The following is a 16,427-nucleotide window of genomic DNA, read 5'->3' as shown; positions in this document are numbered from 1 at the left end:
GTAGGCTACCTCGACCGGAAGGACGATGAGGACTATGTGTAGCGAGGCCTAGGCCATTATCTAGTACACAAATGTAATGTGCTTTATTTTAAGGAAAAACTAATTTCATCCACTTATTAGTAGACAAACTCCGGTGTGATCGAGCGGCATTATTGTTCTGTCAATGGGCCAAGATTTAGCGGGCACACCAGGTTTACCTGGCCGAGGCTCGTCTTTTGTGCCGCCACTTGGAATCCACCGTCTATCTGACCATTTTAAGGGCAACAACCTCGCCATGTTGTCGCCCGCAACGCGCCCCTACCATTACTGTTTTTGATCCACGGAGTACACATAACATCATGACCATGGGCAAGTGGTGGCCATTCAGGTAGGCCAAGCACGATCACGAGGTGGGGCTGCTGGCTGCGAAGGCCAAGAAGCTGCACAATTGCGTTGAAGTTGTAGGTGGAGGAGGGGTACGAGGAGGACGAGGAGGAGCCGCCAGCTCCCGAGCACGGTGGCCAGGTCCCAGGCAAGGAGGAACGAGACAACACCTCCGACTACCTCACCTACTTGGCGGAGAAAGCCAAGGAAAAGGAGTAGTTCATGCTCGCCATCAAGGTCTTAGAGGAATGTTTTCTTTTTTCCATTTGGTAAATTATGTTGGCTTTCTGTCAATAAAATTTATTTAAAAAAAGTTGGACCGCTGGATAGGCTTCGACCCAAACGAACAAGAGATGCGGCGTGGCCGATTTTTTGTGCGTGGTTGACATGAACGGACTGAAATAAACACACTTGATGATGTTTAAAATGCCTCGAGCGGTTGGAGACGGAGATGCCTTCGTAGAGCGAGAATCAACTTGAGGTTGGATGGTTAGGATGGTGGTTATACCCTAACCCACCAGAGTTTAAACCCTAGGTTTGATAACTGTGTGAAAGCGGAATATTCATTTAGTGGGAGACGACGTTTCCGTCGACAGCGAGGCACCTGTGGTGACTTCATCAATTTCAAGATCCGAACAGCCGGCTCAGTCTTTCGGAGATGCTTGTAGGTGTAGGGTGTACGTGTGTGCGTTCGTAGGGGTAAGTGTATGCACATGTATGTGAGCGTCTGCGTTTAAACTTTGTTTGAAAAAAAAGGCTTAGTAGAGTTGATGCGGGCTAGGTGAGGGCGAATATCCGGAGCGATCTCCACCGAAAGCGCGCGACACACCCAAAGCAACGAAGGACGGCGACCCACAAAATCTCCAAATTTCGGCAGCCCGGCACTCGCTGTCCGTCTCCGTGGCCGCCCTTCCTGCTGGTGACTCCCCCTCGTCGCCTACCACCGTGCCGAGGGGGAAAGGGCAGGAAACGATCAAACGAAAGCCCCTGGCGGCATCGACGTCGCCCCAACCCCAACCCGAGCAACTCGCTGCCGGTGGATGAGAGAGACCTTTTCCGCCCGCCCGCCGCACCAGCCGTCGTGGCGGTCGTATCTATCCGCCCGAATATGCCTCGCCCTCCCTCAACCGCCGTTGCCGCCCCCACCCCCAATTACTATCTCGTCTCATCTCCCTCCCATTCTTGTCTTTCCGCTTTCCCTTTCCCTTTCTTCCCCCCTTGCTTCCCCGGCCGACCCAACCGAACCCGCTGCCTCTCTTCGTCATCATCCCTTCCCTTCCCTCCCCTCCCCCACCCGGGATCCATGGAGCTGCTCTTCGAGCTGCTCCTCACGGCCGCCGCCACGCTCCTCGTCGCCCTCCTGCTCGCCAACCTCTTCGCCGCCGCCACCGCGGACCAGCCCCGACACCATCGCACGGCGGTGGGGCCAGCCGCCGCTGTGATCGCGGTCGAGGAGGAGAAGATCATCGAGGTCGACGAGGTCAAGGTGGAGCGGGCGCCCGCGCTGTCCGAAGGCTGGGTCGAGGTCGAGAAGGCCCCGGCCACGGCGGAGGGCAAGGAGGCCGCGTGGGTGGCCGTCGAAGAGCTGGGCGTTCCGGCCGCGCTCGCCCCGGAGCTGTTCCTCGGCACCGTGCTGGAGGAGCGCAAGGAGGAGGGCGAGGTTGGCAAGAGGACCAGCGATTTGACCGCCCAGGTGGAGGTGGCCGCCCAAGTGGAGCTGCGGGATTTGGGCGCTCAAACCACTGTTCCCAGGGAGGTTCTTGGCGTGGAGCTAGAGGAAGACAGGACCCAGCAGCATGATTCGGGTGCTGGAGTTGTCCAGACTGAAGTCCCTGATGACGCGGAATTGCAGAAGCGGGAAGTCCAACCCACTGAAGCTGTTGTAGTGGAGCAGCGTCACCTTGTTGCCGAGGCTGCTCCTGCAGAGGTTACTGATGCAGGACTAGCGGGAGTGCAAGCTGCTGAAGCGATTCCGCGGGAACTGGCTTCTGATACCGTACCTGGAGAGGTTCCTGCCGTGGTACTCCAGAGGCAGCAGGAGGAGCAGGTTACTCAAGTGGATCAGCACGAATTGGCTGCAGATGTGGCTCCAAGAGAGGTCCCCGATGAAGTGGCAAGGGAATTGGCTGCCGAGGTGGCTCCAAGAGAGGTCCCCGATGAAGTGGCAATGGAATTGCCTGCAGAGGTGGCTCCAAGAGAGATCTCCAATGAAGGGGAAAGGGAATCGGCTGCAGAGGTAGCTCCGATTCCCGATGTGCTGGACATGGAGGAGGAGCTAAAAGAACAATCCGTGGAAGAAGTTGCTGGTCAAGACGAACAAGTTCACAACAAACATGAAGCTCAATGTGAGGCTACTCCGGTTGGTCAACCAGAGAAACCGGTTCCTAAGGAGGAATTGCTAGTGCCAAAGGCTGATGGTCTGAATGTCAGCCAAGAAGGCAGCTCCAATGAAAAAGCACCCGTTCAGTTACCAGAGAAGGAGGCCACATTGCTAGAGACGCCGGAAGATGAGGGTACAGCAAACTTGGACTTCGAGGAGTGGGAAGGGATTGAGAGGAGTGAAGTGGAGAAGAGGTTCGGCGCAGCAGCGGCATTTGCAGCTAGCGACGCAGGGGCGGCCGCTCTGTCGAAGCTGGATAGCGATGTGCAGCTGCAGCTGCAGGGGCTTCTCAAGGTTGCCGTTGATGGTCCCTGCTATGACTCCGCGCAGCCGCTTACACTGAGGCCTTCATCTCGTGCAAAATGGTACTTGCCTCAACTTATCTTCAGTATGATGCTCTAAGTTATATTATTACTTGATGATCACAAAACACATTTGAGGACCCCAACACCCCATGTGCGATAAATGGTATTATATGCATCATGGCCTATAAGAATATTATTAACACTGGACCCTTGCTGTGTTTTCGTCAAGGAGAGTGAGATGTAGTGGTAGTATCAATAAGGAAGAAATAACAGGAACAACTGGATTGTTTGGTCCTTTGCTGTCCTAAGTTGGGATAAGACCAAAAATAGGTAGGCACACCATAATGGCAACGAAATTATCTGGTACTGTGTCTATTACTTCTTGTGGGGGCTACTCTGATTGTTAAGCTAGTTCAAACATGGCACACTTAAATAAGTACTAACTGAGTAGTGTTTAAGGACGTCTCACCATGCGATTGCCTGATTTACAGGAATCTTTAAGTAAATCACACACGAAGTTAAAGTAATGCATATAAAAGGGAAACCATATTAGAGGTATGATTTCAATATTACTCCGTATTTGACAGAGTGCAGTTCAGTCAGTAATAAAAACAGGTGAAACACTTGTATGTATATAAACATGAATCAAGCATAACTACCACACACATATTTAGCAAGACACACATATAATATATTCTTACTTTAGTTGATATATATGATTCAGTGCTTGCACAAATAGTTTTATTGTTAATTCTGAAGAGATTCTTGTTGTTATTAGGAATTCAATAAACCAAAGATGGGCAAACATAACGTTTTGTAGTACTAAATTTAGTTCTTAGTTGAGGCAGTTTTCGGGATATAGACATAAGACATGTTATGTTCTAGTTTGACATAATTGATATCTCTGAATTAATTGCTTAAACATAGAATCCTACACATTTAATTAATATTTTGGCGTACAAATTGTTTGTTAAAACATCTTAGGGGACCTCATCAGTTGGATACCATTCGAAATAGTGAGCTGACAGCAAGGACTCACCTGTCCATGTCCGCATCTATCTTCACCTCCTGTACTTGACAGGCAGGATCCATGCGCTCGTGGCACATGAGCAACCGATCAATTGAGATCGTAGAATGCTCTGCTCATAGAAAAACCTTATACACTAGTCTGTCCTCGTAAAAACCCCAGATCCTTTTTGGTGGCAAGGCTGTATATAAGGAATAGATTGTAAAAGGATTATAGCCATACCCACAGAATGGAGGAAATTGGACTGGAGATACCCATTGCTGATAACCACCTGTACTCCGATAGTCGTCATTTTACCACATGTGCTTCATATTTTGGCAGACAATTTTACACATTTTTGATAAAAAATGATTTTACCACCATTTAGTTTGGGACCATGTACGATTATAAATCATATACCGCAATGACACATACCGGTGGGTCCCCACAGTAACTCAAAATCTTAGGTTTATCTGGTGTAATTTCCTGTGTAAAGTGAATTGACAATTCTACATCAAGTGATTTACCTTCTTTTCTCTAATCTGGCATAATCGACAGCAAGTAGGTACTGGACTCCTGCCCAAGTTTGTTTTTGGGTAAGGAACAGCAGTAAAAGGATTCCACAGTATATATTAGAGAGATTCTTGTGCAAGTTTAGCCGGTGGCTCTGTGGCCATATCTTCCGAACGGCCTCATAACATGGGAAGCCTGTTCGCAAACATTCATCTGTATGTTTAGCTTTCGGTGAACTGGTGTGATATAGTCCAGTTCAATTGAAAGATACCTTTGGTTACGTGTTAGCATGACCATTTATCGCAAAAAAATAGCATGAACATGACACAAGTAGCCTGTTTTGAAGTTGCGAATACTGCCTCCTGGCTGTGGCCCGCCCATGCCTATGAACTTGTAAATTTTTAGCCCACGGACAGCCTATTTTTTTTTTGTCTTCTTTAACCTACTGCCTCGCCCAGATTTTCATGGAAAGCTCCGCCGTTGCTGCCTGTGATCCTAAGTCTTGAACCCACCTGTGATGATATCGTAGGCCATTGTTATCCATGGGCGTTTATTTATTTTTCCCTTTGAAATAAGTTGTGAGGTATTGTATCCTGGTAGCCACCACCTTAAGAGTTATGAGTAATAAATCATATATTGCAGAATGAGATTCTGGTGGTAACAAACGTAGCATATGCTTAAAACAGACAGATCAAACAAATTGCTAGCTGTTGATTTGGCTTCAGAGTTAAGAACTAGGACATCGTGAATTGGGATGTGCCACTTGTTGGCTGACTCCTGCAATTTTTTATGATCCACAAGTACAATGACATGCTCATATTTTTATGCACATTTTGAGCCATTGCATCTTTTTTGTTGGCCATTTATCTACAAGCCTTATATATTGGTTAGTTAAATGGACTACTAGCAACCAGTGGGGGTAGGCATTTAGCTATCTAACGGCCAAACTTACCTATTTTTGGAATATAAAGAGTTTATAGATGGGTGTGGACAAATGGAGCATGGGCTCCATGGAGCCTTTTTTTTGAAAATTCAAAAACAACATTTTGAAAATTCAGAAATCTGAAAAGAAATACATAGATATAGATAATGTTGTACTTTACCAATGTGCAAAACCTCAACTCAAAATAAATTATATTCAGGGTAGACAAAAATGACAAAATCAGACATCTAAAGTAGCGAACAGTGTAAAATTTCAAATCTCTCAAAGTTTTCAGCTTTTTTTTTCATTTTTGAGCCCTGATTCCCCGAATATAAGTTATTTCGAGTTGAGGTTTGCACGTTGGTAAAGTAAAACATTATTTACATCTAAGTAGTATTTTTTTTCAGATTTTTTTGAAACTTAAAATTTTGTTTAATTTTTTTAAAGGCTCTGTTTGGATTTTCTGGTTTATAGATGTTAAAATATGGAATGCTGGTCAAAAGTGTATTATTGAGATTTCGACAACTCTAACACACGCCTAACTGATCTACATCACAGGACATATATCTTGTACCTTTCTGATGTGTGATCTGCTAATCATGTTTATTTGCCTGCAACTGATGCTGAAGTTGTACTTATAATAATTTGGAATCTGATACATACATTTATGCTGGGTGTTTTTTCATATCTTTTTATGGTTCTGCCATTGTTGACCATCTAATGTGCTCTGCTTGTTGATGACTTTAGTCACATTGCCTTGCATCAGCTTTAATAATACTATATGCAGAGGCCGGGAGGTTTAACCTTCCTTTTTGAAAAAAAATGCATGTATTCTGTTTTCAACAACTCTGTTGAGTCTACATCTAAGTATTCGAAAAGTATGAGCAAGAAATAGACATGAGGAATACACAGTCACACGCGCTTTATACGATTAGAGATATATAATCATGTCATGATTTTGACTTGACAATCATCCTACTATTTTGGACTTATCGTGTTGAGTCTGAAACACCTTAACATTAAAAAAAATGGTTGGATAATGGATAATATCTATTGGTATCATTATTCGACAATGATGAGCTGCCAGTTGTTAGCAATAAATTCATGTTTTATATTCGCGATGGGTTCTATGTAGGTATACCCATGCTTAGCTGGACCTATTCCTAACTAATAACAACCATTTGTTGTTCTGTCAGGGTCTCTTGGCAAAAGCTAGGAAACATGCATCCTGAGATTGCTATGGGAAAATACATGGATCTTTTGTCGGAAGTTATTCCTAGATGGATGGGAGACAAAACCTCTGTAAGCTTTTCTTGGGTCAAAGTGTATACTTAGGTTTTCTTCCACGTAACCATTTGCTTCCTTGCTAAGTTTAAACCAGAGAACAAAGCTAACGATTTATGTATATATTATTATAATATAGAGCACAAAGAGACATGAAGGTGATGTTGATTCTGAAGGGGCCGCCGTAACAATGACTGGTCACACAAGCGACCCGCAGGCCTTTCGAGGGTAAATTACTAATTACTGAAGCGTGGAATTATGGAGCTTAGCAGGGTTACGTATCAGTGTTGTACTTGCCATATTGACTGGTATCTATTGGTGCTGGTATAAGAATATATTGCATGAAAATTCCAGCACCGTAGTCGTACCAGTTGTTTACAATGGCAGTATGTACACTGATGTGGTATCGTAACCCTGGTTCATGTCTTTCAACAATGGTTTATGCCCATAACTTGGTGCTGTCGATGAATTTCTTGACAGGAATGAAGGTAGTACTAGCATAGACGAAGGTCCACTAACAAGTCCTCCTAACCCAGAAAAAGGTACATGCTTCGCATATAATATTTGACATGTTCCTAGGGAAGAATGTATGCTGCAGTTCGTTCAAGTGATATTAAAATTCCTGATAGCTGTCCGTAGTAATAAATATTTCTGGCTGTTGATTTTGAAGTCACCATAATGACAGTAACTAACAAACTAACTGAATCTGGACCTTTCACTTGAGTTAGTTTATTTTTCTGTTTGCATACTTAATCCTGGTTTATTAATTCAGCCAACCCTGTTAATTTTCAGGCAAGAGTTGTGACATCCCTGCTGAATGAAGGTAACACTTGTCAAGTATTTATCGCATCGGTGATATCAGCCCATTGCTGAGATCTCCATGGATGCACTCCTCATAAGATTAGATTTGTACAGTGGCTGTGGTTGTGCTAATATTAGTGCTGTAATGGGTGTTGGCACGTGTACGTACGTATATGACTGTATATATCCCTCCCATAACGACCGCTCCTCCTGCCTGTATATTTGGCTAGTACTGTAGTAACTGGGGTTTAGTCTGTGTGACTTACCTGTGGTAAGTGGTAATTGTACGTCGTCTCCCTGTTTGGAACGAGAAATTAAGTGGCTGGAAGAAAAAAGATCATTTAGGTCTCCAACTGAAATCATCTCAATCTTTTGTGAAGACTGAAATCACATCTTCTGTATGACTGTATAGTCTGTATGGCATGCTTCCTTTCCCCCATAACTTTAGCCCCTATCTTCAGTTGGATTTCCTCCGTAACTTTCATCCTTCTTCCGTTTGATTTCCCCGTAACTTTCACCCTATCTTGTGTGGATAGTTGGACAGTTGAAGAAGAGTATTTCATCTTCTTGTGTGATAACGATGCTGCACGTTACTTGTCGCAGTCGTCGTTGGCGTTGCATCATTTTCCGAAGCGGAATGGGCTCTCGTGCGGACAGCATGGTCCCGTGGGCTTTGGCTGGACGCCTGGACCGGCAGATGGATTTTTGCGCCGCCTGACGGAGAAGGGGGTCGGCTTGCCGATTGTGAGACCATGGTCACGAGTGCTCGTATCTCTGGCGTAAATGCTTGGCATGGACCGTGCGATGACAGCACTCGCGACATGTTTGGGACACAAGGACGGCACGAGTCGGCGTGGCTAAGTGGAGCTTCGACACGTCGGAGGAACTCGCAGTATGTTGGTGGCCGTATGCTGCGGCGCTCTCGCGCACAACCGAGCTGCACGAGTCACATGTTTCACAGGACAATGGCGAAGAGTGCTTCACGGCGAGTCAAAGGTAGCCCGTGGCCATGGCCGTGTCCGGCCGGCGCACGCCCGTGAACCACCGCTACAAGACCCACGCCAAAACGTACAGGCACGCCTGCAACAAGGCGCATGGTGCTGGCGGGCACGGACTCGTATCGATCGGTGGACGACGCATATTATACGGCGCCGCCCAGGGATGCGCTTTTTCTTTTCTTTTGCATATGGTGGTTGTACCGTGTACACGGCCATGAAAGCACGGGGGAGAGTTTGTGATTCCTCAGTTATCTGCATATTTTTCTAATAAAGAGAATATATTAGAGCATGTCTAACAGACCCTTAAAAGGGGCAAACCCGTATAATAACCACCGTTATACGGGTTTCGGCTCTACCGGCCGTCTAGCACACCCCGTAAAACCGGCCCCCGCATCGATTTTTGCTGTTTTCGATTATGGGACGGGCTTCCGCCCCCTACTTGTGCGGGTGGGAGGGGGAATAGAGGGCGAAACCAGTATCCCTCCTTCCACTGCGCGCGAACGGTTTCAGCGAAACCCAATCGCCGCCGCCGCCGCTCGATCTCCTCCGCCCCGCCCTTCCCGGCCACGTCGCGGCCGGATCCCGCTGCCATGGATCCTCCGCAAGGTCCGCCATCCGCCGGCGGTCCATCTCCGACGGCCGCGGTGGTTGATGTCCCATCGTGGGCCCGCCCAACGCCGGCGACGTGTCGGCCATGATCTCCGCTACCATCCCGTCGAAGAGGAAGAGGTTTCCGAAGCAATTCTTCGAAGGCCCTTCGCCGGCCGCAGCTCCGCCGGCCGCTGCTCCCTCGGCCGCAGCCCCGCCGGCGGCCAAGAAAGTGAGGATGAAGACGAAGGCGGCCGGGCCGAGGGGTGCTCCGCAGCCCAAGTTGAAGACCAAGCGGTGTCGCCCGCATCGGCCTCGCGCCTCCACCGTCGTCCAAGGCCACGGCCCCTCCTCCGTCCGATGCGATGCCCGCGCCGCCGCCACCCGCCATGGACGTAGACAAGGTGTTCGACATTGAGTCCACAACATCGTACATGGACATGCTCAACGACTCGGCGGTGGATTTGGACGCCGGCATCGATGGGTTCGATGGAGAGTGCAACGTCGAAGATATTGATGACGGGGAAGAGGATGAGGGTGACGAGGAGGAGGTGGTTGAGGTTGATCCGGCTGCCGCCGGTTCATCATCGACGCCAAAGCCACGCACCGCCAACTACACTGAGATCGAAGAAGCTACTTTGGTCCGTGCTTGGAGCAAGGTGGGGATGGATGCGTGCACCGGAGTGGACCAAGGCGGCAAGTGCTATTGGCATCGCATTGAGGATCTCTACCACCAGCTCAAGCCTCGCACCAAGAGCATGGCCGACAGATCCTACCGCTCCCTTGAAGGCCGATGGAACATCATCAAGCCAGCTTGTTCTCGTTGGAGTGCTGCCATGGATCAAGTGGCCGACAACCCCCCTAGTGGAACCGTGCCGGAGGACTATGTAAGTTTCCTTGTTTGTGGCTATCCATATGTGTTGATCATGTGCAAACATCACATAATATTGTTGTGCAGCCCAAGTATGCTCAAGCCCGGTACAAGGACATTGCCGGCTCCAAGAACAAGGAGTTTCAATTTCAACATTACTTTTCCATTCTTCAACATCTTGCTAAGTGGAACTTGAGGGACAACGAACCAAAGTGCAAGAAGGAGGCACTGCTCACCATGGATGATGAAGCGGAGGACATGAGTGCGAGAAACGCCGGCAAGCCCGAGGGCAACAAGAAAGCCAAGGAGAGGGTGAAGGTGGAAGCCGAAGCAGCTAGCTTCCGGGAGAAGTTGGATCAACTCATGAAGTCCAAGGAGACATTGACGATGAAGACATTGGAGACCAAGCTCCTCATCACCGAGAAGAAGAAGGAAGTGAAGCTTGCCAAGGTGGAAGCAAGGAGGGAAGATGCCAAGCGGAAGGCCGAGCTCGACTTGAAGATGCTCGACCTCAAACAAGCCAAGGCCATGAAGGAGCTCTTGGCCGAGGAGAGGGATATCATGATGATGCGCACCGACGGCATGGACGAGGATCAGCTGGCTTGGTGGAAGGAGACGAAGGCGGACATCATGGCGAGGAAGAAGGCTGCGCGTGAAGCTCGTGATGCAAGTGCTCAAGGTGAGTCTCCGGCGAGTGGTGGCGCCGGTGTCGATGGTTGATCACATTTGGGAAATTCCGTGGCTTGAACATTGCCTATGATCGTGTTGTGATGTTAAAAACTATGAATTATGCATCACATATTTTGGATGTGCTATGTTTGATCTAAAATTGTTGTGCAAATTGTTGTCTAAAACCCTGTTTTGAGGGGTTGAAAACTCAGGCGAGCTAGCAGAACCCGTATCCCCACCCCGTAAAACAGAATATTCTTACGGGTTCTGCTAGCTCGCCCGAGTTTTCGGCCGGCGAAAAGTGGATACAAGGCCCTCTAGTCGCGTTTTACGGGGCGAAAAAATACGAGGCCTGTTAGACATGCTCTTAATACCGTAAAGATATCAATTACACTTAGCCTCTGCATCACCAACACAATGTCCAAAAACATCAAGGATGTACACAAGGAATAAAATCGAGCGATATGCTTGATGAGCAATCCAAACCAACAAAAAAAAGGAATAAAACACAAAGACCCCATCGCGGTGAGGGAACACCCGCAATAAAAACACTTCAACCACCATCGAAGATAACACCGGGACTACAAACAAAGAGATTCTCCGAAGGCGACACATCCAAGAAGAAAACAATGCACAAGCGTTGTGGTCGTCGGGTCGAAGATCTTGGGTTTTCACACCAGAGAGTCTGATTTCACAAAACAATGCCTTCAGCAAGGCGATACATCCAAGAAAAAAGCAATGCTAAAGACGTTGTTGCTAGTCACTACAGCTGGGCATGGCAGCCCGGCCCGGATGGCCCGACCCTACCTGGCCCGAAAATCCTGGGCCAGGTTCGGGCCTGGATTTGGAGCCTGAACGTTGGGCCGGGCCGGGCTGGGCTTGTAGAAAAAAGGATTTATCCTAGTTTGTGCGGGCTTGTCGGAACGGGTCAGGATTTTGTCAGTTCGGACCGGGTTCGGGCATGATTTGCAAGCCCGAATGTCGGGCCGGGCTAGGCTTGGGCTTGCGAAATTAGGTTCGGGCTTTTTCAGGCCTAGCCCGAAACCCGACCCGACATGAGGAATGCCCAGGTGTACTAATCACCAAACACCCGACACACAGGAAGATCATGTGTAGCATAATCTTCACCGCAACCAAAACACTTCTCCGCTACAACTTCTAAACTTCCAATCACATTCACCGTGACTTTCACCACCTCTGTCAGTATCATGGAAATATTTACTTAGACATGTCCATGACACCCACGAGAAAGCGAAGCTTCGCGCCACGCCCTCATGAAGGCTCACTAGCTAAAGGTAAATGCCTGCATGACAAGATCAATTCCAATATAGATATCCAGTGGCTAGGCGCCAATCTTCGTAGATCTTCGCCAGGAAGACCAAAACTTGACAGGAATCTGATCGTGGAGGTCCACATCAAGTAGATCGACTACTTGGCACAAGAAGAAGAGTAGGGCCAAACCACCTTTATTCAGACCAAGCCAACAACCCCCACACCACCAGCCTGCTGCAGAGGCGAAGACAACCCATGCCGCCACTGGTCTCTTCCGCTGTTGAACATACGGAGCACTCGAACGAACACCCTAGACGCGTGGCTTTCCATCCACAACATACAAAGTCACCAGGGACTGCAAACACGGACAAGCATGCAACATAGTCTGATAGTTCCAGATTGGGCCCAAAATGGCCCATGTTAGGCCTCCCAAGCGCCATTGTTGTCCCGATCCGGTCGATGCGCGCAACAGCCACAACCTCTGGGCCTAGATCAGGCCCGGGTCATGCCGCCACCACCCACACGCCACGAAACAATGCACCAGAAAGCCTCCAAGGGTTGACGCCTCGCCCGCTCCACCACAGCCCAGCCCCGCCGTCTCCACCTCCCCCTGCCGCCCGCAGACCTCGCACATTCACCCGACACATCCTCCCCGAAACCCAGCAGATGCGCACCTCTCCTCCGCCTTTAGCGTGACGGGCGCCGCCAACGATTCCGGTGGCGACATTAGCTAGAGGAATCGATATGGGAAGGGGTTTGATGTGGGCATTACCCTTCGGGTACCCGACATTAGTCTACCTCATTTAGCCCAACAAGGGGCCTATGAGGATTGCCCTGATCCAAGGTAGGCCCATACGTCGGTTACAACAGAGAAGACTTACAAGACGACGGATTCTTGACGAACAAGGCAAGAAGATGTCGATAAAGAAAGAATAGATTAGATCTTGATGTAACCTAGTCGAGTTCGGACATGACTCTCGGGACCTGGCCTCTTATTTAAAGGCCAGGAGAGGGCATGCTGAACGGAAACACACGAAACCGGCATAATCTAGCATACACAAACCCTAGAAACCTTGCCTCTCGGCGAGTTCACCATAGCATTCTATTGGCTGCCTCATTGTAACCTATTTTACTCGATAAATCAGGATCAAACAAGCAGGAGTAAGGGTTTTACCTCATCGAGGGCCCCGAAGCTGCGTAAATCTCGCTCCCTGTTCGTTTGGTATCCGATGTCTCGTGTTAACCTACATGATTCCGTCAACCCTAAGCCCCTCATGGTGGGCATTGTTGAGGAGCTCCCTTGTCAATTGGCGCCGTCTATGGGAAACCTGCTGGTACAAGGCACTTCATCGGCTGTTCCGATCGTGTTGGCTACATCTTCGCCGACATCACCACCACCATCGGGTCCATCTTTGCCAAACTCAGGGAACTCGATCCGCTTCGGGTCCATCCAGTTCACTCCGCACACCGATGCATTGTGTTCGGTCTTCTCAGGCCTGCGCGGTGGGATGGGCATGATGTTCGGGAGCGTCCACTTCCGCGTCGACTCTGGTGGCGTTCTTTGGCTCCCGGACCCTATCGCTTCTGGCGCGGCGACATCCGCGACTTCATCGATAGCTACGGCTACTCCTTCATCACCAACCACGGTCGACCTATCGGCTGCACCGTCGGTGTCGACTCCGGCCTCTCCGGCATCATCGTCATCGCGTCGAACCATGTCCACCATGTCTGTCGGGTTTGATGACTCCGAGTCACCGGACCTGACATTGTACTACTGCCTTGACTGCGACACCAAGCATGGACTTGGCTCGGACGCCTCTCCGTGCCCTTCAGGAGCCGAAGGATAAGAAGCAACTATCGAGGGGATTTTTTTCTCTTCAATAAAGAAGGAGCAGCTGACACTTCCTTCGGCAAAGATGGCTCTTCGGCCGCAGATGGTATCTGCTTGCTGGAGCTGGTCTTTGCCTTCTTCAGAGGAGGAGGTTCTAGGTATCCTTTGTCACTATATGAACATATTTGGCTACGTCAGTAATATGTGTGAAAAGATATCAGTCAAGTTCAAAAATAAAAGATCATGAGAAAAAACACTTACGAGTCGAAGAGCGGCACATTCTCGTCGGCAAAGCCGCCTGATGGCCTCTTTGGCAGCTGAGCAGTAGGCGTCTCGAGAGCTGCACCAACAAAGAGAACACTATCAGCACCATTGTCGTATTGGCCAAAGGGACTCGACTCCGTTGTATCGGTTAATTCGTCATCAAGGGTTTTTTGGTATTTGGAAGTAGGGGCTTGATACGTCTCCAACGTATCTATAATTTCTGATGTTCCATGCTTATATTATACCAATTGCTACATGTTTTATATACACTTTATATCATTTTTATGCATTTTCCGGGACTAACCTATTAACAAGATGCCGAAGTGCCAGTTCCTGTTTTCTGTTGTTTTTGGTTCCGAAAAATTACTTCGCGAATATTCTCGGAATTGCGCGAAACAAAATGCCACGTCCCTATTTTTCCGTAAGCTTCACGGAGTCCGAAGGAGAGACGAAGGGGGGCCACGAGCTGGCCACCTCATAGGGTGGCGCGGCCCCACCTTCTCGCCGCGCCACTGGTGGGGCGGGCCCTCGGGACTCCACCGATGCTGCCCCTTCGCCTATATATTGCCCCGGATGCGAAAACCCTAAAGAATCCAGTCATATTCCACCAAGGTTCCGCAGCCGCCGCCGCCATCGACGACAAGTTTCGGGGACAGAATCTCTCGTTCCGGCACGCCGCCGGACGGGGAATTGCCCCCGAGTCATCTCCATCGACACCACCGCCATCTTCATCGCCGCCGCCGACTCCCATGATGAGGAGGGAGTTGTTCTCCCCGAGGCCGAGGGCTCTACCGGTAGCTATGTGGTTCATCTCTCTCTCCCATGGTGTGATCTTTATGTGATCATGAACTTTGTAATCTAGTTGAATATGTAGATGTTACTCTTGTCTATTATGCACTCTAGAGGTTACTTTAATATGAACTCCGGAGTCACTCTCCACGGTGTGATGGTGACAGTGTGCGCATCGTGTGTGATTCCTTTATGACGTTGTGGAGCTTGTTTACTCCGGCTTGAGGTGTGCTTTTGCAGCCCTACACAATGAATGGTGTTTGTTATCCAACAAGAGAGTGTTTGAGAGTAGCATTTATTTATTCAATTATGTGATCATTGTTGAGAGTATCCACTAGTGAAAGTATGATCCCTAGGCCTTGTTTCTAAGCATTGAAACACCGTTTCCAACAAGTTCTGCTACATGTTCGCTTGCTGCCATTTTTATTTCAGATTGCAATTGCTACTTATAATCATCCATATTACTTGTATTTCATTATCTCTTCGCCGAACTAGTGCACCTATACATCTGACAAGTGTATTAGGTGTGTTGGGGACACAAGAGACTTCTTGTATCTTAATTGTAGGGTTGCTTGAGAGGGATATCTTTGACCTCTACCTCCCTGAGTTCGATAAACCTTGGGTGATTCACTTAAGGGAAACTTGCTGTTGTTCTACGAACCTCTGCTCTTGGAGGCCCAACACTGTCTACAGTAATAGAAGCATGCGTAGACATCAAGCTATTTTATGGCGCCGTTGCCGGGGAGGTAAGGTAAAAGGTACTCACATCCTCTGCCTACTAAGCTATTTTCTAGCACTGTTGCCGGTGTGTGAGTGCTCGAAGGTATCTCCTTTAGATTCTGCAATTTTATCTTTTTGTCTCTTGTTTTTATTTTCACTAGTTAGGCTTATTGGAAAACAACAAAAAAATTAGTGATCTTTATGAACTTTATATTGAATTAGGACATGATGTGTTTGAAGAGAGAATTAAAAAACCCATGGAACTTTGTTTGCAAAATAGTTGTAGCAATGTTTTTAGTATGAATTCTTTGAACACTATTATTTTTAATGCTATGGAAAAGTTTAAGCTTGGGGAAGCTGGTTGTGATATTTTTAGTCCCCCAAGTTTTGAGGAGAAAATTTTCTTTGATGATACTTTGCCTCCCATTTATGATGATTATAATGATAGTGGTATTTTGGTGCCACCTACTATGGAGGATAAAGTTTATTATGATTATACCATGCCTGCAATTTATGATGATTACAATGATGGTTGTGATAGTTTTACTCCCACTATTACTAATAAAATTGATTATGCTTATGTGGAGAGTAATGATACTTTTATGCATGTGGATCATGATAAGAATGCTTTATGTGATAGCTATATTGTTGAGTTTATTCATGATACCACCGAAAATTATTTTGAGAGAGGAAAGTATGGGTATAGAAATCTTCATGTTACTAAATTTCTTCTCTTTATGATGAATGTTTTGAGCTTCCTCTTGATTTGCTTTTATTTGCTGGGTACTTTAAGACCTACTGGTCCTTATGAGAGAGGGAGACACGATTTCATATATCACAATAATATTAAG

The 16,427-nt window shown here is 47.8% G+C and overlaps 1 pseudogene; it reads left to right on the top strand.

Moving 5' to 3' along the window:
* The first annotated feature begins 1,574 nt into the window (after positions 1-1,574).
* LOC124695147 lies at positions 1,575-8,357 on the top strand (annotated as a pseudogene).
* The last annotated feature ends 8,070 nt before the right edge of the window (positions 8,358-16,427 follow it).

Source organism: Lolium rigidum, chromosome 3 (assembly GCF_022539505.1).
Source record: "Lolium rigidum isolate FL_2022 chromosome 3, APGP_CSIRO_Lrig_0.1, whole genome shotgun sequence".
Lineage (NCBI taxonomy): Eukaryota > Viridiplantae > Streptophyta > Magnoliopsida > Poales > Poaceae > Lolium > Lolium rigidum.
This window is presented reverse-complemented; position numbering and strand designations above follow the sequence as displayed.